Source organism: Euprymna scolopes, chromosome 45 (assembly GCF_053919585.1).
Source record: "Euprymna scolopes isolate OS-2025 chromosome 45, ASM5391958v1, whole genome shotgun sequence".
Taxonomy (NCBI): domain Eukaryota; kingdom Metazoa; phylum Mollusca; class Cephalopoda; order Sepiida; family Sepiolidae; genus Euprymna; species Euprymna scolopes.
Genome location: NC_136526.1, coordinates 23,865,286 through 23,889,012, shown reverse-complemented (window position 1 = coordinate 23,889,012; position 23,727 = coordinate 23,865,286). Strand labels below are relative to the sequence as shown.

General features: G+C 34.3%; 1 long non-coding RNA gene across 1 annotated transcript; it reads right to left on the bottom strand.

Annotated features, from left to right (window-relative positions):
- Positions 1 to 7,926: 7,926 nt before the first annotated feature.
- LOC145269292 (uncharacterized) lies at positions 7,927 to 12,542 on the bottom strand. Its single transcript, XR_013864976.1, has 2 exons — positions 11,803 to 12,542; positions 7,927 to 8,497 (listed from the first exon to the last, which is right to left on the bottom strand). It is a non-coding gene; the product is annotated as an uncharacterized LOC145269292 (long non-coding RNA).
- Between the last annotated feature and the right edge of the window lie 11,185 nt (positions 12,543 to 23,727).

The window sequence follows — 23,727 nt, the reverse complement described above, 5'->3', positions numbered from 1 at the left end:
GCAAAATTTGAACAAGGCGCAACCAGTAATAACCGTCTACGTAAACAGGATACCCTGCTTAGCACTTCTCGACTCAGGCTGTTCGCATACTATAGTGAGCACCAGGCTGTGTCCAAGTTGGACTAAGAGGAAGATCAAAGTCACCACGATAGGAGGCGAGACCCAGACATGCTGTGGAGCTGGAACTGTCAAGATCTACACGGACACCGGTGCAGCCACTAAGATCAATGTGCTCGTGACCCAAGGAAATCTCCTGGGGTTTGACCTGTTGCTCGGATACGATGCCATCAAGGCGCTGGGGGGAGTCGCAATTCATCGGGATGGAAAGGTGCGATTCTTAGAGGCCCCAGTGTGTGCAGCGCTCCATATCGATCGGCCGGATTTTACAGTGGACTACGACTCGCGCAAGAGGGCCTGGATTGCATCTTGGAAGTGGACCGAGGGAATGGCACCGACTAAACTCAAGAATGGGGTTGCAGAGTACCCTATACCCAGTGAGGCCCGAGCAGAATATGAAAGGGAACTAAAGGCGTGGATCCAAGATGGCTGGTTAATCCCCTACCCTGAGGACAAGCTTGGGCCTCCGAAGGGTCTAATACCCTTGATGGCAGTAGTCCAGCATAACAAGTCGAAAGTACGGCCCGTGCTGGACTATAGGGAGCTTAACAAGCATATTGAAGCCTACACTGCCGATGCTGACGTATGCGCCAGTAAGTTGAGGGAATGGCGTCAGAAAGGCACTAATGTCTCAATATTGGATTTACGAAAAGCCTATTTACAGGTGCGAGTTGATGAGACGTTGTGGCCGTTCCAGACAGTTTGGTTCCAGGGGCAGAGGTACTGCCTTACACGCCTTGGCTTCGGCCTAAATGTGGCACCACAGATCATGAAGACTATTGTCAACACAGTATTGTCCCAAGAAAAGCCCATGAGGGACTCAACGTCAGCTTACATTGATGACGTATACGTCAATGAAGATGTACAGTCTGCGTCGTGTGTCAAAGAAAAGTTGGCTCAGTTTGGTCTGGAATGCAAGAATCCCGAACGTTTAAGGGAAGGAGCACGTGTATTGGGATTGGATGTTTATGAAGAGGATGGCACCCTACAATGGAGGCGTGGCAGTGAAATTCCAAGCATCCCCAACCTCGTTACAAGGCGGACCGTTTTTTCTTGGTGTGGAAAACTTGTTGGTCACTTACCAGTCTGTGGCTGGCTCCGCGCAGCTGTTGGTGTGATTAAACGCAGAGCAAATTTAACAACCACGGGTTGGGATGACATATCCGATGATGTCCTACTAACTCTGATGATTAAGGAGACACTGGAGAGAGTGAACAAGAAGGACCCTGCCTGTGGGCGGTGGTGTGTTAACGGAGACAACGTAGGTGTGTGGGTTGATGCCAGTTCTTTGGCGTTGGGAGTATCGTTGGAGCAAGGAGGAAACGTGTTCGAGGATGCATGTTGGCTGCGGCCCGTAACAGATTCTCAGCATATCAACCTGGCAGAGCTGGACGCTGTTGTAAAGGGGGTAAATCTGGCCCTGCAATGGCAGTCTAAGAAGTTGACCTTGTACACAGATTCTCTCTGTGTCTACCACTGGGTGTCTGACACACTTTCAGGACGGACACGAATCCGTACCAAGGCAGCAAGCGAAATGTTAATACGGAGAAGGCTAGACACGCTAAAAAACCTGGTATCTGAGTATGGGCTATCACTGAGCGTCACTCTGGTGCCATCACATTGTAATCGTGCTGACCAACTGACCCGTGTACCTCACAAATGGTATGAAGCCGCGAAGATGGGAATGGAGATTACTGCTCGATCTTGTGCAGTTGCAATCGACCCATGTCAAATACAAAAAATTCATGCACAGAGCGGACATCCGGGTATCAAGAGGACCCTTTATTTTGTGAGGCGTGCATACCCAGCAGTGACCAAGATGGATGTCAGACAGATCGTCAGAAATTGTGAGGCTTGCCAGTCTATTGATCCTGCACCAGAGCGATGGCAGAAGGGTCGCTTGGAAGTTGAGAGTGTGTGGCAGCGGCTGGCCATGGATATTACCCATTACAGTGGCAAGCCCTTTCTAACTCTCATTGATTGCGGGCCTACGAGATTTGCGGTGTGGCGGCAGATGACCAGACAGGATTCAGCAAATGTTGTTCGCCACCTATCATCCATTTTTTTTGAGCGAGGTGCGCCGGAAGAGCTCCTGACTGACAATGATGCAGCGTTTTGTAGCCAGCAAGTCCGGCAGTTGTTAGATGAGTGGGGCGTCCGTCTACGGTTGCGATGTGCGCATGTGCCATCAGGAAATGGCATTGCTGAAAGAAGCCATCGCAGCATCAAGAGAATTGCTGCCAGGAAGCGATGTACTATTGCGGAAGCAACATATTGGTACAACATTACGCCAAAGGACGGGACGTCCCCTTCAACCGCACCTGCGAATGCTATTTACACGTACCAAGTCGGAGTGAAGGGAATCAACACTACGCAGCCAACCGACAAGGGAACATATAACAGATATGAAGTGGGAGATCCAGTGTGGGTGCGGCCTCCAGGAAATCGGTGCACCGACAAGTTTAAGCGAGGACACATATCTGGAGTGATTAGCCAGCAGTCTGTTTTGGTCGATGGAACCCCACGACATGTGCGAGATCTTCGCCCAGCTACCGAGGTGCGTCATACAACTACAGAAGAAAGCAGTGAAGCGTCTAGCGATGAGCTGCCGATGCACGGATTCAGTGAGCCCCTTCCAGAGACTGATAGCGATACTTCATCTGATGAGGCGGAACCAGATCCAGAGCCCGAATCTGAAACAGTGAATGTACCTCTTCGCAGAAGCACACGCACTAAAAGGCCACCCCCCCAGTGCTCTCTATGTGATCATCAGATCAGGGGGGAGTGTAACGTGCATCCAGGAGATAAGCGCCCGCGTGTTTGCGTGTTGTGTGGGTACGTGGGAGAGACGGATGAGGGGAAAAAGACTTACCTCGAGACCAGCTCAGCGTTACCGACCAAAAATAGAAAAGAGGGACCAAGATGGCGACCGCCGTCTTTTGTAAAGTATGATGTCTCGCAAAGTCACACGAATTCTCGGAATATGCAAATTTAGCCGACCTAGAACGACGATAAAAGCGGGTGAGGGGAAAGACGTGGGGAGTGACGATTGAGTTGGCTGGGGAATCGTGTGGCTGTTGCTTCTTGTGCCGTGTTGAGGATATCATACCGTGTTAAAGAGAGAGTCGGGCGCCATCTTGAATTTTTCCCTACATTTTTTTTCTTACAGTAATTTCTCACATTTACAAGGAACTCACTCAATATATGTTACCGTGACATAGGCAGACATGTATTCGGTGGTTTTTAACAGTATTTTGTATAGTTTTTTTAGTTTTAACTCATTTTCTCAAACCTAATGTGTTTAACACAGTCTGCCGCCATTTGTAATTTTCAAATATAGCAGTAAACGCTGTATTTTTCGAGCCGAATAAACATTTTACATTAAAAAAACAAAAAAATTATCCATTTTGGTAATAAAGTAACATATCTTGCCTTTGATAATATTTGTTATACATTTATTTTTTGACAACTTTTTCGAATCTATATGTACAGTAGTACAAACCCAATAAAAACATTAAAAATTATCCAATTAGGTAGAAAAGTAACTTATCTTGCCTTTGAAAATATTCACTTGTTATATATTTGTTTTTGTTGACAACTTTTTCAAGTCTTTGTGCAAGTACAAACCCAAAGGTGTATTTTTCTGTCTAATTTTATTTTTAGTACCGCGCTTAAATTTAAATTTTGCGATATCTTTTTTTGGGGGGGGGTATTTTTTTTACATTAGGTTCATCTCCACAATTTTCGACTATTCTAAATAAGAAAAATCTCATTTAAAATTTGCAGAGGCAATTAGTTTTCGAGATATAAAGACCTGTACTATGCACTATAATTCACTGACGGCCATGAATAAACACTCCCAACTTCTCCATATTAAGAACGGTTTTCGGAATAAACAACACCCATGCCTAACCACATGTTTTAACCTTTTACCTGTCTTTCGTCTTTTAAAAACGGCTTTTGGAATAAATACCACCATTCTCCCAATGTTAAGAACGACTTTCAGAATAAACACTCCCAAACTACCCATGTTAAAAATTGTGGAGGTGGACCTAATGTGAAAATTTACCTTTTGTTTTTTTTAATAAATTGTTAGTTGAAAGCACAGAATAGTGACGAAACACCATCCTCTCCCCATAGTAAGAATAGCAACAAAAAAAATAATGGTAGAAACTTTTCTGTATTTCACCTAACAATTTCTGGTGCTAATGCACTTAGTGATCCACACTATTTTTTAAATCGTATTTCCACGTTTAATTAAAGTTTTATGATGTTTTTTTATTCAATTGTAAGGTTAAAGTACAGAATAGGTACAAAACACCCTCCCCTCCCCATGTTAAGAATGGCTTTTTAAATAATAACGTTATTATTTCAGCATGGATCACTCTTTACCTAATACCTAATATTTTTTTTCAGACATTCTTACCATAGAGAGGGGATGGTGTTTTGTAACTATTCTGTGCTTTTAACTAACAATTTATTATTAAAAAAAAGATATTGTGAAATTATAAACAAATAAAAAGATATTGTGAAAGTTGAATTCAACTTGAAAAAAAAAAAACAATGTGAACGGCGCGTTCAAGATTGTAGCCGGAGCTTATTTGGCAATAAGGTCATGTTAGTCGATTAATGGGTGCCAATGCACTTACTGATCTGCGCTATTTTTTTAAATCGTATTTCCAAGTTTAATTAAAGTTTTATGTTTTTGGGGTTTTTTTTTAGATTAGGTCCACCTCCACAATTTTCTTTTAAATGACGACTTTTAAAGGTTTCCGACTATGCTGAATACGGAAATCACATTGAAATTTTGCAGAAATAAGTAGTTATCGAGATATAAATAGTTGTTTTATGCATTGTATTCTTTAGCGGCCATATTTGTTACGCCCGTAGATTTGTTTATGATGCGCGCAAGCATGTAAAAAAATTGGCCGCCAGAGATTATAATGCATTATACAACTTTTTATATCTCGATAACTACTTATTTCTGCAAAATTTCAATGCGATTTCCATAATTCAGCATAGTCGAAAACCTACAAAAGTCGTCATTTAAAAGAAAATTGTGGAGGTGGACCTAATCTAAAAATTTACCGTTTTTTTATTCAATTGTAAGGTTAAATTACAGAATAGGTACAAAACACCCTCTTCTCCCCATGTTAAGAATGGCTTTTTAAATAATAACGTTATTATTTCAGCATGGATCAAATAAGTGCACGAGTACCCAATTTCATTAATAAAGAAAAAACATTCATATTTTCTTATATAAAAACAACTGTAAAAAAAAAAAAGAAAAAACGTGTACTTTCAATTTTTGTTAAAAAAGGTTTTCTTAAAAAAAAAAAAATACGGTAAAAAAAAAAGCAAACAACAAAACATTAATCGGTATTCATGCAGAGAGTGATCCGTGCTGATATAATAACGTTATTATTTAAAAAGCCATTCTTAACATGGGGAGAGGAGGGGTTTTTGTACCTATTCTGTATTTTAACCTTACAATTGAATAAAAAACATATAATAAAACTTTAATTAAACGTAAAAATACGATTTAAAAAATAGCGCGGATCACTCTCTGTATTTGCACCGAAAGTACAGAATAGTTAGAAAACATCCTCCCTCCCCATGTTAAGAATGGCTTTCTAAATAATGTTAATGATTCAGTACTGTTCCTTGTCTGCTTAAGTTTAACTTTTGTTTATTAAATTGTTAGGTGAAAGTCCAGAATAGTTACAAAACACCCCTATTCCCATGTTAAGAATGGCTTTCTAAATAATGTCATTATTTCAGCAGGGTAGCTTCTCTGCATAAGTACCATGTTTTGTTTTTAAATTGTTAGGTGAAAGGACAGAATAGTTACAAAATACAGCCTCCATGTTAAGAATGTCTTTCTAAATAACATTATTTCAGCACGGTATTTTCTATACATACGTACTATCTATTTTTGTTTATTAAATTGTTAGGTGAAAGTATAGAATAGATGCAAAACTCCCTCCCCCCATGTTAAATAAATAATAACAGTATTATTTCAGCACGGTACCTTCTCTGCATAAGTACTATCTTTTGTTTATTAAATTGTTAGGTGAAAGTATGAAATAGTTACAGAACACCCTCCTTTCCCCATGTTAAGAATGGCTTTCTTAATAGCATTATTTCAGCACGGTACCTTCTCCGCATAAGTACTATCTTTTGTTTATTAAATTGTTAGGTGAAAGTACGATACTCATGCAGAGAGTGATCTGTGCTGAAATAATGTTATTATTTAAAAGGCCATTCTTAACATGGGGAGGGGAGGGTGTTTTGTACCTAATCTGTATTTTAACCTTACAATTGAATAAAAACAAACATATAATAAAACTTTAATTAAACGTGGAAATACGATTTAAAAAAATAGCATGGACCACTCTCTGCATTAGCACCAAATATTATTTAAGCATGTCATCAATCCATAAAATTTCTTTGAAAAAAACCTGTACTTTTACCAAACAATTTATAGTGTTAATAATAAAAAAGCTCATATTTTCTTATATCAAAAAATTAAAAAAAATAAAAAAAACGACTTTGACTCAAAAAGCAAGCGACAACCTTTATTTTTTTGCCTAATATAATAAAGAAAAAATTGTTTAAATTAAAAATTTTGGAAGATAAACAAATGAATTATGTTTTTTTGGTTTTTTTTACTTATCGAGTAAACAGAAAATTTGTTTCGTCAAATCGTGGTGTGAAATGAATCGAACCGGAAGTTCAGTTCTATCAACAAAACAGGTTCGCACTAACGGCTTACGAAATATATATTTATTTTATTTAATATTTTAATAATTGGCAATGTAAATTTATTTTAATAACATAGAAACATCCCTCGACTCTAAAGATGGGTTGTCTGAAAATTTCAAATAAATTGGTAATGTAGAAATATGGTTGCATAAACTTTGAACGAACCAAGAATTACATTTTTATATATATAGATATATCTATATATATATATTAGACTAGTCGCAGATACATCAATAATCGATGCAGAGTAAAGTTGTGTTCAGGAAAATTCTACTATTACTAACCAACCCAGCAGAGCAGTATCCCTGTCAACCAAGTGAAGAGTCTATCGTGCATATATATGCCAAGTAATGATGTATGGAAGTGAAACCTGACTAGTGAGGGTCACTGTGCCGCATGGAAAGAAATTCTATAAAAATGAGATGATAGTTGGGTAATGTGAAAAAGACAGACTTAGATCTTATGACCTCAGAGGAAGATAAAATTTGGACAGTATGGGGAAATGTGTGCAGTAGACTTTGTTGGTATGGCCGCAGTGAAATAATGGATGTAGAACAATTGGAATAGCAGGTTTTATTCACATAACAAGGCCAAGGAAAAATGAAAATAATAAAAATGGACCTGAAGAAAATAGAGCTAAATATAGACTTGGCCAGAGATAGATTACTTTGGACGCCGATTTCTTAAAGTCATGCAATGCATGCCAGCAGTTAAAAAAGAATAATATTATTTAATTGCTTCGATTATTTTATTCATCAAGAACAGACAAAAGATAGGAGCATCATATAAATGACTGGCACATCACCATTTCTTAAGACATTGCTGTCCAATGAGCAAACTATTATGCAACAATGGATAAGACAAACAGCTGTTTCTGTCGGTGAAGAAAACAACGGAATAAAAAAACGTGATGTTACATGCAGTAAATCCTTTCGGAAATTTTTTACTTAATTTTTGTTATCCAATGTTAGAATTAAAAACTAAGAGCAGCATTTTATCTTCTTTCTAGTCTTCAATCTTCAAATAAGTTAAGACAAATTGTTGTGCATTCAAAAAATTTTATTCAGTTTTATTAAAACGTGTTACATTCAGTTTTATTAAATCGTGTTACACATCAGCAGGTGAATCAATTACATCAAAATAAGGAATCAGATGAAAAATGTCAACTTCAACTTACAAAAATTATTTGGATGAGGTATGACATATTAAACTGTTCTTTCTGGAATATGTTCTAAAGACTTGCTGCTGCATTTGATATTCAACTTCTTACAGATCATCCAGTGGAGACGTTTGAGTCTTTCAATATGTCTTTTCAAGTAGTGCAATGGTATTTACACAGAATTTGCAAAGTAGTGAAAATCAAAAATTCTCAACTAATTTTAACTTTAAAATCTTGAATAGTAAAAGAAAAGCATGTGAAGTAAATGAATTCATTTTTAATGATTTTTTAATGATTTGTTTAATGATATTTAATGATTTTTTAATGATTTTTAATGATTTTTAATGATTTGATCTGGTATTTACATATTTACATTCTCATTGGATATGAGAATCAAATTCTTGTCTGCTTCATTGTGAATATCCATACTTCATTTAGCCACCAAAAACCAAAGATCTGGAAGAATAAAATATTTGGAAAACTTTTTAGACATGAACTAAAAAGTAAATACTTGATCTGCCTCTACCCAGATAAAATTATTTGTAATAAAAAAAATCAAATGAAAAAAGTAAAATTATTTGTAATAAAAAAATTAATCAAATCTGATTTAAAACATAAAAAGTATTTTTATAAAAGTTAAAATTTGATAAATTTCAAATTGATTTAATTGTATTTTAATTTAGGTTTATAAAAAACAATTTGTTTAATCATTTTCATGCCTTGCAAGAAACGTTTTTCTAACTTGTATAATTTAATAACCAAATATCATGGTAATTAGGTAATTATGATATTGTTTTATTATTAAAGTAATAATTGAACTAAATTGTTATAAAACCCAAACTAATTTATTTAAAATAATGTTACAATGGTAGTCATTTTAAATCGGAAATCTTCAAAATAATCCATCAGCTTTATAAAGAAATCAATAAACTTCATAATTTTCTACCTGAACAACAGGATAAAAGGTTGAAGGGTTTTAAAAAAAACTAACAATAAATTTTTTAAAAAAATAAGTAGTTATTATTTTTCCTTAACTAGCTTATTTCTCGACTGGTTCATAAAGACGACAACTATACTTTTCATGTACAATAAAATTTGTTATAAGTGATTTTAATGTCATCTGCTTGTTGTTGTTCACTAAAATATAGTTTGGTAAATTTTTATTTTTCCATTTTAAAATGACAACTTTTGGAGGGTTTCAGGTATTGCATTTATTTATTGCATTAAAATTTGCTGTAAGCAAGTAGTTTTCCGGATATTAAGCAATGTAATTTGTTATGTTATCACTGGTGGCCATTTTTGCACACACATATTTTTGATGGGTTTAAGTTGCTTGGCCATTAACTCTAAATAATTTACGTGACTGAAATAGGAATAAACCATTTTTTGTTCACTCATACAACAATAAGAAATATTGTTTTTTTTAAAGCTATGAAATAAACTTTACTGTTGTCATAATAGTGGACGGGGTGGCCGTCACGGTGATGTCTTCGTGGGACAGAATTTGATAGTAATTTTGAAGCCTTTAAACTATTAAATTGAAAGTCATTTTTGGTTAGAATAAAACTTAAGCTAAGTATTAGACAAAACTTAGGTAGAGGCTAGGAACAAAGTACAGTATCAATTCTGATACTACACTTCACTTTTTTCATTCTCGGTTACTGGAGAAGAAATCCTTCTAGACTGAAACAATTTTTATTTTAAATTATTATATTATTTTATTTTTGGCAAGCTGGATTTCCCCCACATTAAAAACTGACCTCTGCCCTCGTGGGGAGGCAAATAAATAGGGACTCTACAAAATTATCGGTTCCGTTATGTCCATTACTTGCAATCTTTGCCTTTTTTGTTTGTTTTCTTGGTGTTAGGATTAACTTCTTATTGTTGGTACTACTATTCACGGTAACATATGCCTTGTTCATAACGGCATCGAAAACCTTCCTGTAATTCTCCATCATGGGCTCTGATATCTAGCCTAGATGTTTAATGAAAAAGGAACGCCTTCATTAATTCTATGTCCGGGAAGCTATTTGATCAATTTATGTGATTTTGGAGCAAATTTTTGCTTGGTTTCCACCTTAAAATTTTCCTTTAAAATGACGACTTTTATAGATTTTCGGGTATGCTGAAAACAACTATTGCATTTAAATTTTCTGCAATTGCAGATATTAAGCAATGTACTTTCTTATGTTAAACGTGGTGGCCATTTTTTTAAGTGCAAATATGCACATATTTTTAGCGTATGTGTGGCAAAAATGTGCGCGTGCTTGCAAGTACAAAAATGGCCACCACGTTTAACATAAACTACTTATTTGCGAAAATTTAAATGTGATATTCGTTTTCAGCATACCCGAAAACCTACAAAAGTCGTCATTTTAAAGGAAAATGTTAAGGTGGAAACCAAGTAAAAATTTACCATTTGGTAAATGTTTAGTTTAGAGGTGTACATTATTTGACACAAATAACATAAAACTATTTTTATACAAAACACATTATTAGACTCCAAGGCTGAAATAAAACCAGAAAAAGCTTTTCATTCTTTTTTTTTATCATTTCTTAGGCAGAGGCTAGGAACAAAGTGTAGTATCTGTTCTGATGCTACATTTCACTTTTTACGTCCTGGGTCAGTGGAGGAGAAATCCTTCTAGATTGAGATAATTTTTATTTTTATTCATATCCAGAGTGCCTTTCTGGGGAACTGGATTATCCCCACATTAAAAACCTGTCTGACTCTGCCCTCGTCGGAGGCAAGTAAATAGGGATTCTACAAAATTATCGGTTCCGTTATGTCCACTACTTGCACTCTGTTATCTTTGTTTGTTTTGTTTGTTTGTTTTTTTGTAGAGTTAACTTAGTGTTAGGATGAACGAACATTTAGTCTAATAAAAATAATGAGAAAATAATAAAAATGATTTTTTTTTTTCTGGTTTTATTCCAGCCTTGAGGTCTAATAGTGTTTTATATAAAAAATATTTTTTTAATAATTTTTTGCCCGTCAAATAATTTCCGCCGCTAAACTACACATTTACCACAGTTTTTTTTTTTTTTTTTTCCATTAATTCTAAATCAATATCATAGAGTTTAACTGGAAAAAGTTTCTTGTGTAATTATATTTTAAAAAATTGATTCGAAAAAGTTGTCAAAAAACAAATATAACAAATAAATGTTATCAAAGGCAAGATAAGTTACTTTTCTACCTAACTGGATATATCTTTTGTGTTTTTATTCAGTGTAACATGTTTATTCAGCTCGAAAAACATGCAGTGTTTACCGATGTATTGGAAAATTCAAAATGGCGGCTGACTCTCTCTCGGAGAGGGTAAGTTTGGGAAAAGGTATTATAAATAATAAACTAGACAAAATACTGTTAGAAATTCGCTCAATATATGTTACCGTGACATAAGTTGACATATATTCGGTTGTTTTTTAATAGTATTTTGTCTAGTTTATTATTTATAACATCTTTTCCCAAACTTACCGTGTTAAAGAGACAGTTGGGCGCCATTTTGAATTTTCCAATACATCGGTAAACACTGCATGTTTTTCGAGCTGAATAAACATGTTACATTGAATAAAAACACGAAAAATATATCCAGTTAGGTAGAAAAGTAACTTATCTTGCCTTGGATAACATTTATTTCTTATATATTTGTTTTTTGACAACTTTTTCGAATCTATGTGTACTGTACAGTGTACAGTAATACAAACCCAAAAAATTATCGGCTATATACAATGTTTGATCACATTGTTTTAATACTTACCGTGACTTTATGACGAAGTACTTAGCTAAAAAAAAAAACAAAAAAAAAACACCTTACAAAATAGTTAACACTGGGAAACAACAAACACACAATTACATCGATATTTTCGCATTGGTTGGTAGTTGGTCGATCAGGCTTTGCTTGTGGCACAAAGTGTCACCCCGAGAAGAATGAGAGCGATTCCAAGTTGTGATCGGGCGGAAATGGGGTCCTCCCCAAAGAGAAATCGTCCCGACAGAGCGGTGAAAACCAAAGTTAAGGAATTCGTGATTGGAACGGCAAGGGACAGATCCGCCGAGGCGAGGGTGAGATAGAAAAGCAAAGAACCGCTTTGGTTGGCGAGAAATGCTGCCAGAAATTGCCAACGGCGGATTAGAAAGAGAAATTGATAAATAAGTCGAGAAAAAAGGGAGGCGGAGGAGGAATTGTGGGTTTGAACTTGTTCGATTCCCGAACTGGTTCTTTTAAGCCAAGGGTTTGTCAAACCCCATAAAAATGACACAACCACAAGCCACGTGGCTGAACTGGGGACACTGAAGGTTGACATTGCAATGTCATTCTTTAAGTATTTCCTTGGTGGATTTCGAGAAAATATTCATTATTAAATAAAATCTAATAAGACGACAAATACAAGTATAAGAAAAATGAAAACAAACGAAAGTGATTTCCGGTTTTGTAAAATCCAAACCCGATATCCGGTTTTGTAACATCGAAACCGGACATCACTTCCGTCACGTGAAAAACGGTGAAACACCAGAAAAAGAACAATGAAAGAAATAACTTAACTCACATTACGTACTTCGCAATTTAAAACATTATATATACAGTAAGTATCTCCACCGCGCGCCACAGATTTAACCACCTATATGTAACACGATGTAACAAATATAAGTTGGTTAAATCCAAAAATTTAGTATCCAAAGCTAAGAGTAAGACGCCGAAAGTGGACTAAATATGGAACGAAAGCCAGTAAGCATGAAACGAAACACGAAACCAAATGAACCTTTTTCATTTTTATATAAATGTTTAAAATAATTTTGTTTTGTGCCTATGAAACTTTCTATAAATTATTTATTACAAAATTCTGCGAAAAATACTTGGGAAAACATAATCCAAGAAATACAAATTTATTGTTTATGGTTTATTTATTTTAATTATTTATTTAATATATTATTTCAAAAAGACATTTATAAAATTGTAAATAATAAAAATTGTCATTAGATTTTTTGGTTTCGTGAACACATGTAAATAAGAATTCTCATTCTTTTTTTATATTGTTTCGACAAGACAAAAAAATATTTATAGAAATGTAAAAAATAAAAGTGTATTTTTTTTATTGTTTCATGATAGCACAAGAAGTGTTAAAACAAATATTTATAGAAATGTAAAAAAATAAAAGTGTATTTTTTTTGTTGTTGTTTCATAATAGCACAAGAAGTGTTAAAACAATATTTTTTTTTAAATAAATTATTTCCATATAGTTGCGTATTTCTTTTTATGCTTCGTGACTTTCGTTCCATTCCATATTTTAGCTAAACCGTGTCTACACACGGGTTAGTTAAAATATCGATTCCAGCATCTTTACTTTGGATACTGAATTTTTGGATTTAACCAATTATTTAAGACTTATTTTTGTACCATTTAAAAACTTAAAATAAACTAGAAATAATTAAAAAATATATATTTTCAGCGTTCGAAATTGGCGCTTAACGGATCATTAAATCTAAGGGAGATAACTAGCATAGACATAGCAAAAATACAAGATATAATTTGGAACGCTGAAATAATCAGTATAACAATGAAAAAATGTTAAATGAGACAAAAAAAAAATGATTACACGAAAAAAAATTTTTTTTCCTTATTTTAAGTAATCAGTCAGCGTCAGAATGATTAAAACTTTTTTGAAGGAGATTTTGAAGTATTTAAACCGTCAGTTTCTGGCTTGTTACTTAACATCCTTTCATTGTTCTACTGATTATTTCAGTGTCCCAAATCATATATTGCAAAATATGCTTATTTTGGCACTTGTGTATTTAACGAACCAGACGTAACTCAGCATTTGCTCGGCTTTGTCCGACGCAGGACGTTGTACGAGCCTTTTTCAAGTCTCACACAAAAACACACATTCACATTTCAAGCTATGTCATATACATACGCGCCCACGTCCACATATGTACACATATTCACGTTCGCTACGTACGTACACTCACATTCACGTGTATAGACACACAGGCTAACGCACACATATGTACTCACACACGCGCACACGAACGCACATATGGATGACGTCACTTCCGCTTTCTAAGGAATTATACACATGCGCAAATGACCACCGTAAACGAGTATAAAACAAAGAGACAAGCTGTTTCTAAGCCCTTTAGGACCAACTCTCGACCAGATCACTCTAATTTGTTTTTTTAGAGGTAATTGAGGTCGCTGACAACGAATCTGATAGTCAAACTTGGGGCAAATTTACCGTTTGCATGGTATTAACCCCTGAACCCACGAACTACTTTGCACCTTTTTGCAGCTTCCGTTTACGCTACACGCGTGCGCTGCAGCATGAACGACGGCTTGCTTCACCTAGCAAACTGCCTTTTCACATGGTGTACCAATCAAAAAATTACGGACTGACATATTTTTTTTAATGACTTACAGTTAAAGAAAAGTACAACAAATTGGAGGATCTTTTTTTTTTTGTAATGCGGTTTACAAAAACATAAGCACCAAACATCTTTATGTTTTTCATTCTTTTTTTGCGGGAGGGGGTTCTGCTGTTTAGTTAACCGTTTTTCCGTAAGTAACGCACCGACATTTACCAATTAGAACACTTTTAACATATTTTTCGAAGATTTTACTGTTTACATTGGGGCGCGAGCGGGGGGGGGTGTTGGGGGCGAACAATTTTTGGTACTGGTCGCGGTAAGAGTTCCCTGCCGAACACCCTCAAAAAACAATGACTTCTCCCCACGCATGCGCAAAGGACATGTTTTAGTTGCCATAGTAACTAAACGATCGTGAATTTTTATCGACTTTGTTTTACTGTTTATGAATATTGAAATAAAAGACATTACTACACATTTATTAATAATATCTCACTTTTAATCACTTTTATCGACTTTTTAAACTTTTTTTTTTACTTTTTAATAGCATTTTCTTTTTAAATGACAACGTTAATGTTTATGAATATTGAAATAAAATACATTACTACACATTTATTAATATCTTATTTTTTTTTACTGTTTTACTGTTTATGTGTCACTTTTATCGACTTTTTCTTTTCTTATATTGAATATTGAAATATTATATATATGAAATATTGAAATTATTCTTATATTGAATATTGAAATAAAAGACATTACTACACATTTATTAATAATATCTTCTTTTTTTTTACTGTTTTACTGTTTATGTGTCACTTTTATCGACTTTTTCTTTTCTGTTTTAATAGCATTTTCTTAAAATGAATATTAAAATAATTTCCCAACTTTTTTCATTTCTATGTGTTTTTAGTTTTGTGTGTTGAATGAAACTTTTCTTTTTCATTACAACAATAGTTATCGACCCCGGTTCTTTGGCTGACAAACGACATCTGTCGGCGGTTCTTGAAACTAAATTACACGCATTCACTTCATGTTACTGACATGCAGAAGTGCCAATGGTGCCATAGGTGTTATTGTAAATTAACACTCTTAGCTAATTCCGTAAAATGAGATTCTACTTTTTTAGGCGAATTTGCACCCTCCCCATGTTAAGAATGGCTTTTTAAATAATAACATTATTTCAGCACGGATCAATAAGTGCACTAGTATCACAAAATGGTGATAGAATAATAAATTTACTTACGTTTAATCAATGTTATTTTCGCACCATTCATTCACTTTTATCGACTTTTTCTTTTTTTTTAAATAGCATTTTCTTTTTTAAATGACTACTGTTTATGTCTCACTTTTATCGACTTTTTTCGTTTTTAATAGCATTTTCTTATTTTAATATTCATTTTAAGAAAATGCTATTAAAACAGAAAAGAAAAAGTCGATAAAAGTGACACATAAACAGTAAAACAGTAAAAAAAAAAAAAAGATATTATTAATAAATGTGTAGTAATGTCTTTTATTTCAATATTCAATATAAGAATAATTTCAATATTTCATATATATAATATTTCAATATTCAATATAAGAAAAGAAAAAGTCGATAAAAGTGACACATAAACAGTAAAACAGTAAAAAAAATAAGATATTAATAAATGTGTAGTAATGTATTTTATTTCAATATTCATAAACATTAACGTTGTCATTTAAAAAGAAAATGCTATCAAAAAGTAAAAAAAAGTTAAAAAAGTCGATAGAAGTAATTAAAAGTGAGATATTATTAATAAATGTGTAGTAATGTCTTTTATTTCAATATTCATAAACAGTAAAACAAAGTCGATAAAAATTCATGATCGTTTAGTTACTATGGCAACTAAAACATGTCCTTTGCGCATGCGTGGGGAGAAGTCATTGTTTTTTGAGGGTGTTCGGCAGGGAACTCTTACCGCGACCAGTACCCAATTTTTTTTTTTTCCATTTAACATTCTTTCATTGTTCTATTGAATATTTCAGCGTCCCAAATTATGTCTTGTAAAATATGCTTATTTTTGCTAGGTTTATGCTGGTTATCTCCCTTAGATTTAATGATCCGTTGGCATAAGCGCCAACATTTTGACACCTCCCTTTATTTAAAAATTCACCAAAAATCAGGAAATTAACCAATTTAAATGGATTTTTCAGCATTTATCAAATAATGATCGCGGGATATAATGAACTAATTATTTTTATTTGAATCTTAGTGAAAATGTATTATTTTGTTTAAACAAAAAACACCTTTACTAAAGTTATGGTTTTCAGTAGTAAAAAAAAAAATGCATGAATTTAATTTTGCTTTTTTTATGAAAATAATGCATCGTAAAATATAACAATTTAAAAAAATTAATTTTTACAGGAACACTATGAAAAAAAGCCCTAAAGTTTGTATTAATGAATTCGATATAACTTGAAGAAAAATTAATTTCTCGGACTACCAATATTATCATTGAATTAAGCATTGTTTATTTAATATTTTCACACCTACACACACACACACAAATTATAATAGCAAAAAATATTTCTACTTTTTTTAAATGACAGGTTTCGCATAATTTTATGTGTAAGATTCTAATATTTCCTTGCTCACATGAATGTGAAACGTTCGGCGTAACATGATGTTTATATAATCTTGAAAAATAAAAAATGAAATTTAATTTAAAAGTAAGAACATAGAAAAATAATTAAATTAAAAAATGTTAAAAATCATACAAATGTTCATAATAGAAATGTATGGATCCATGACTGGGGAAAAAAAGAAAACCAGCACCACCTACCTCCCTTTAACTACTTGACGTCATTTTCAGACAGCCTTTCAACTGTCTAAGATTTTTGGCTTCCCTATAATCCATTCTGTTTGTTGACATTCTGTGAAGCAAGAATCTCTCACTTTTGGGGGCTAATTAAGCTATTTTTTGGACAAACAAGGTGTTGGTTTTTTTTTATTATTTAATTCAATATCGTAGGACTTTACTAATTATCTTTGAAACAGACCCAGAAAACTAATATTTATTTTTCAAAGGCTTTTAACAATGAATTTATTTAACTGAATTTAATTTAGCTGAATTGGTTAGCTTGCTGTGAAAACATTTTTCGTACCTTTTTTTTTTTCATGTGTACAAATATATTTTTTCCTTTGAGAAATTAATTTTAGTCTTTAATCTTTCAAAAACATTCAAAAAGTAGTCGGAAACCTACAAAAAAAATTATGATAAATCGGCTTTCAAAACTATGTCCACTTATACCTTTATTCCACCATTTTTGCCCGTACGCATATAAAAGAACGTATGCAGTGATAATTTCGATTTTTTTTTGTTTTACTTGATAGATCACTAACTCTTGATTTCATTATGATTGGGATTTATATCCGACGGCTTTTTTTAGGAAAAGACGTTCCTTTATGGCTGCAATCTGCATTTCATTACAGCTTCATCTTTCAGGAGTTGTTTTCAGGTACTTCTTAAGAGTCTTTTTCACTAAGCCAGCTGCGTCTATCACAACCAGTATACGAGGGGCGTGCAATAAGTAATGCCCCTGACCCACTTCCAGTTATCTAATCTAGCTGAAATTTTGCATGTGCAATGATTTATATCTCTACAGGTTATGTGGCAAATTAAAGCTCTGGACTAATTGTGGTTTCTGTTTTACAGGTGTTTGAACTGAGTCAGGTGTGAAATGGAGCCTGTTGAATGTTAAGCAGTAATCCGTTTTTTGTATTTGAAAGGACGCACACCACAGGAGACGTTTGATGAAATGCAAGAAACTTATGGTGATAATGCCACATCATATGACCTTGTAAAACGCTGGCCGGAAGTTTGTAGAAACAGCTCCCAGACCTGGTCGCCCCCTCCCCCTTCTGCCATTGATGAGGCATCTGTCCGTCAAGTTGAGGCTGCCATTTTGGAAGATCGGTCCATTACTATTCGCCAAATAGCCCAAGATGTCAAGATTAGTACAGGGTCTGTAGAAACTATCATTCATGATCATTTGCATAAGGTGTCTGATTCCCAGGTTGCTCACACCATTCCAGAAGCGAGAACGCGTCGAGTGCTCGAGGATGAATTTGAAGATGTGCCAAGAAGATGAATCAAAGTTTTTCAGAAGACTGATTACACAGGATGAAACCTGGGTCCATCACTATGATCCAGAGACCAGTCAATGCAGTGGAAGCACTTGGACTCACCAACTCCAAAGAAGGCAAGGGTGCAGCCCTCCATTGGCAAGGCCATGCTCACAGTCTTCTGGGACCAGGACGGAGTAGTGATGACAGATTTCCTGGCAAAGGGTACCACGATTACATGAGCCTATTATGCTTCACTTTTGAGGAAATTAAGGGAAGCTATCAAAATCAAGAGGCAGGGCAAGATCAGCAAATGTACTCTCCTCCTGCAGGACAATGCTCCGGTCCACAACTCACATGTCGCCAGATCAGAAGCACGGGCGTGTGGCTATGAAATCCTCTCCCATCCTCCCTACTCTCCTGACCTTGCACCCTCTGACTTTCACCTCTTCCCAGCCATGAAGTTGTTTTTGAAAGGAAAGCGTTTCCCAGATGATGCAGCCTTGATTTCTGAAGTCACGTCGTGGTTGGAGGACCAACCTGGGGTGTTCTACAAAAACGGTATCCAGAGCTGTATCAAACGATGGGAGAAATGCATACCTCTGGGTGGTTCCTCTGTAGAGAAAGACTAATAACTGTGCCAAGTTTCGTTGCTCTACTGCTATGGGAAGTGGGTCAGGGGCATTACTTATTGCATGCACCTCGTAATGTCTATCTCTTTCAGAGACCATGTCATCTTTAAATCATTCTTGTGATCCTGATGCTCAGTTATCTTTTCCTGTTAAGGCCAAAATCATTTGGGACAGCAACATCAATAATGAGCGCAGTTTTTTCAGGCTTGTTCCATATCACAATGTCTGGCTTGATTGCCTTGCCTTTTATATATCTCTGCCCGATTGTAGATCTTTGTCATAGACCACGGTCACCTTTCCATTAAATGTTATTGGTGGTGGTTCGTGTTCCCATACGTTTGTCGGTTTTTCAAGCTGCATTTCTCCACAGATATTCCAATGAAGATATTTACATACTTTATTGTGACGGACAGTGTAAAGGCCTTCTGCCAATTGTTTGTAGGCCAGCCATTTTTTAAAATCCATTTGTGAGTAGGCCCTGATCTTGCCCGGCTACAATGAGTCTTTCCTCATCAAATGAAAGTCTCCCACTAAGTGTAAACATGCATGTTCTTAATAAATCTAGTAAAAATCAACTAATACACAGACTTTTATCAAATGTTGAATACTTATTCATTTTAAATTAATTCATATTTTACAAGGAGTTTTCATTAAATATACTAGGGAAAATATTTTGTAGGTGTTCCTCCATGTTTCATGTTAGGAAAACTAAACAAATTTTAGGTTGCACAAACTTCTATCCTTTTATAAAACTGAAATGATTTTAAAAAATATTTATAGATTTTATATAAACACCCAATTCTTATTTCACTTATCTCAAAGTCGTAAATAAAAGATGGACATACAATCAATATTATTATGTTTTAAAAAAGTTAACATGTTTTCTTAATTAGATTTTTTTTTTTTTTACATTTTCACCCCGAACAAGGCACATTGCCATTTTGATGTAGAGGCTACTATCAATGACCTAAGTTGTAGGTATACTATGTAGGGAGTTGAGCAGCAAGATGTCTGTTCACATTACACTTGAACTTCTGCATGTCAATACAGTTGGGGAAGCAGGGACCCGGAAGGGAATTCCAAAGTAGTGCAGCTTTGGGGAAGAAGGCTATTAGAGTAGAAGGCTTTCTTACATCTAGGGATCTCAACTGTAAAGGGATGAGATTTTGCTGCTTGTTAGGTTTGTCGGGGGTATTTTCGTTGAGGGGGTACAAGAGCTTTGTAGTTCATCAGAGCATCCACCATTAAAATACTTGTAAAACAGGCAGAGGGATGCAACATTTCATCGATGGGACAGGGGCTGAAGCTTAGATGACAGTTTGGGACCTATCAGGTTGGTGGCTCTCTTTTGAAACTTGTCCAGGAGCGAGAGACTAGTATCAGATGCACCAGCTCAAATGTGACAGCAGTACTCGATACATGGGTGAATGCTAGCTTTGTAGAGGTACAGGATACTTTCAGGCGTAAGTAACTTTCTAGCATGGTAGAGAGATCCCACCTTCTTCGCAGCAGCCTTGGCAATGATCTTGATGTATCTATTCCAACTCATATTCCCTGTGAACATTAAGCCAAGGAATTTGAACAAAGTACTTTCAGGTAATGTATCTTTAGCCATAACCATTAGTGGTTGGTAAGGTTTCATGTAATTATTAAAGGAAACAAGCTTTGTATTCGCAGCGTTAAATGTTACCATCCATTTTTGATCCCATTCCACTATAGACTGAAAGTCTTCCTCTAGGGTTTCCATCATTACCTTAAATATGTGGTCATTAGTTTTCCTCACGTGCCTGTGATAGAGTGTGGTTTCATCGGCAAATATACTCATCTCAGAGACAATTTTATCAGATAAGTCATTTATGAATATCAGAAATAGTAAAGGTTGAAGGATCGATTCCTGAGGTACATCCACATTTATATCATATTTTTTGGATGTACACTCATCGAGGACAACCTGGATTATTCTCTCATTTAAGAAGGATCTAATTATGCTATACCCTGTCAAAAGCCTTAGATATATCTCCCCTCCCCTGCCTTATCTAGTGCTTGGTATAAACGTTTACAGTTAGAATATCTGCAGTAGAACAGGCTTGCCTAAATCCATATTGGTGGTCAGACAGAAGTTTAGCAGCAGTAAGTTGATGGACTAGAGTTTGATTAATTAAGGACTCAAATATTTTGGCGAAAAGAGGGAGGAGGCTAATTAGGTGATAATTTAATGGGTCAGTTCTTTCACCAGAGTTTTTGTAAACTGGTACCACAGAAGCAGTTTTCCAGCAGTCAGGAAAGCAAGATTCATTAAGGCATTTGTTAAAAAGTTTAGAGAGGACTGGAGCAACCTCAGCGGAGCATTTTTTTAATAGCACATCCAGAATGAGATCAGATCCACATGCTTTTTAGGTGTCTAGGTTTTTTATAATATAATGTATCTGAGAATTAGTTGAAAAAAAAAAACAATTCTAAGATATAATTAATTTTTAAAAAGAATTAAATTATATTAAATTTCATTGTATTGCGATGTGAAGTTTTAAATGGAATTTTAAGAAAGATGTTCCAATTTTTAAAAAATCTTTTCATATAATATAACTATTAGCAATTTTAAAATAGCAAATTCAACCACAACCTAAAAATAAATATTCTTATATTCAAATATAAATTTGTGATTGGATTTTTATTTGTAATGGGTGGAATTTGATTTTAGTACCTTTTTTCCAAATTCTGTACGCAGGCCTTTAATTTTTAAAAATCTAACAAAACAATAGCAAAAAAAGTGTTGCTTCCATTATTTATCTTAGCGTCTTTGACCATCTGTAAAATGTACATACAATTTACGTTACACACAATATAATGATGTCGTCGATACTGTGTGAGTTTGCACAAGAAATTAGAGGTGCCTAACAGTATATAATAAATAACTTTTACCAAACACATTAAAATTTATATTTTCTGACGACCTGTATACTTTAAATGTTCTGAAATAGCTCTCAAGTTTGTTTTTCGTTTTTTCAAAACCAGATTTCGATGAAAGCTCTATCTATGTATCTATTTATCTCTTTCTTCAAACAAGAATCAAAATGACTACTTCACTCTCTGTTGTTGTTGACGTTTTTTCCTTAAAAGAATTAATGAAAAAAAATGACTTACCCTAGCACTAATCCTAAGTCCGGCCCCATGCCCATGACTTAGGGTTGCTTGTAGGGTAAGTATATTTTTTTTAATGCTATCTTTTATTGGCTATAAAATGTCATGGAGTGAGAGGTCAACATGTTGCCACTGTATCAGGGTTGATGATGATGATCATCATCATCCTTGCACTTTTTCCATTTTGAAATGGATGAGAAATTGTAGTTGGTGATGTGTACTTATATAAATCATATTGAGGTTAACATTATAGAAATGAGACAAAGTTAAAACCAACTTTATTGAGTCGTCTGTGGTTATAAATAAAGGAGAAAAGAGTCTGTTTCGAGATGTGGTATGAAATTAGTAGAAAACAGAGAAGAGTTCATATATGAGAAACTTTGCATGTGTACAATCTAAAAACGTAAAAGAAATTTATAACTTTTTCTTTTACCATTAATTGGGTTTAATGATATTATTTGAAGAAACTGTAGAATAGAAAGATGAAGTCTCATTCTAACATTTAAAACAACTTTATTCAGCCATCTTTCTTGTAATGTAAATAAAATGGAATGAAAGAGATGGATGTTAGTAAAGGAATATGTTTGAAAGATATGGACAAAGACTAAAAGGTGAGAAAATAAGTAATTAGGATATTTTGTATGGAGAGTTTATATCATGGGAACATGTATATGTACACAGATGTTAAAGTTAGGCTGGGTCCATGTGTATATATATATATATATATATATATATATATATATATATATATATATATATATATTAGTTTGGGACGATTAATCAGAATTGGGAATCAGAAAAATCGAAAGATTTGAGGGTATTGGAATCGGTATCGGAATCAGAAAAATTGATGCCTATTTTTCGATGCCAAAACGATTCTTTTAATTGTCTTTTTTTTATTTAATTTTGTTTAAATTAAAATCTTCCATTGCTGGTAATAATTATAAAATAATAAATATTTATTGATTTTAAATTACCAGTAAAGCTAAAATCGATACATCATCCTCCACAAGCGTATTTTTACGTTTAGAAAATATCTACATATTTAACATGTTTTTACGAAAATCAGGGAAAATAACAATCTTATAGTTAAATAATTAGAGATTTATAAAGAATCGGAATCGGTAATTGTATTGGAATTTAGCACGGAATTGGTAATTGTATCAGAATCGGGAAAAATATTGGAATCGTTCCATCACTAATATATGTATATATATATATATATATATATATTTATAAGAGAAGTAGCCATCAACAATTGTGGGTTTTTTTTAAATGCTTGCGCTAATCTGGTATCAGCTTAGAAATCAAACACACATTCAAAATATCACTAATCGCGCTGTTGCTTTGTTGTGGGTTAGCTGCAAGTACTAGTTGTGGTATTGTTCTGACCACTTTTGTTTACAAGAACACTGCACAACATTTTTAACAAACGTAGGCGCTAAAGACATCCCTCACTTGGTCTCCA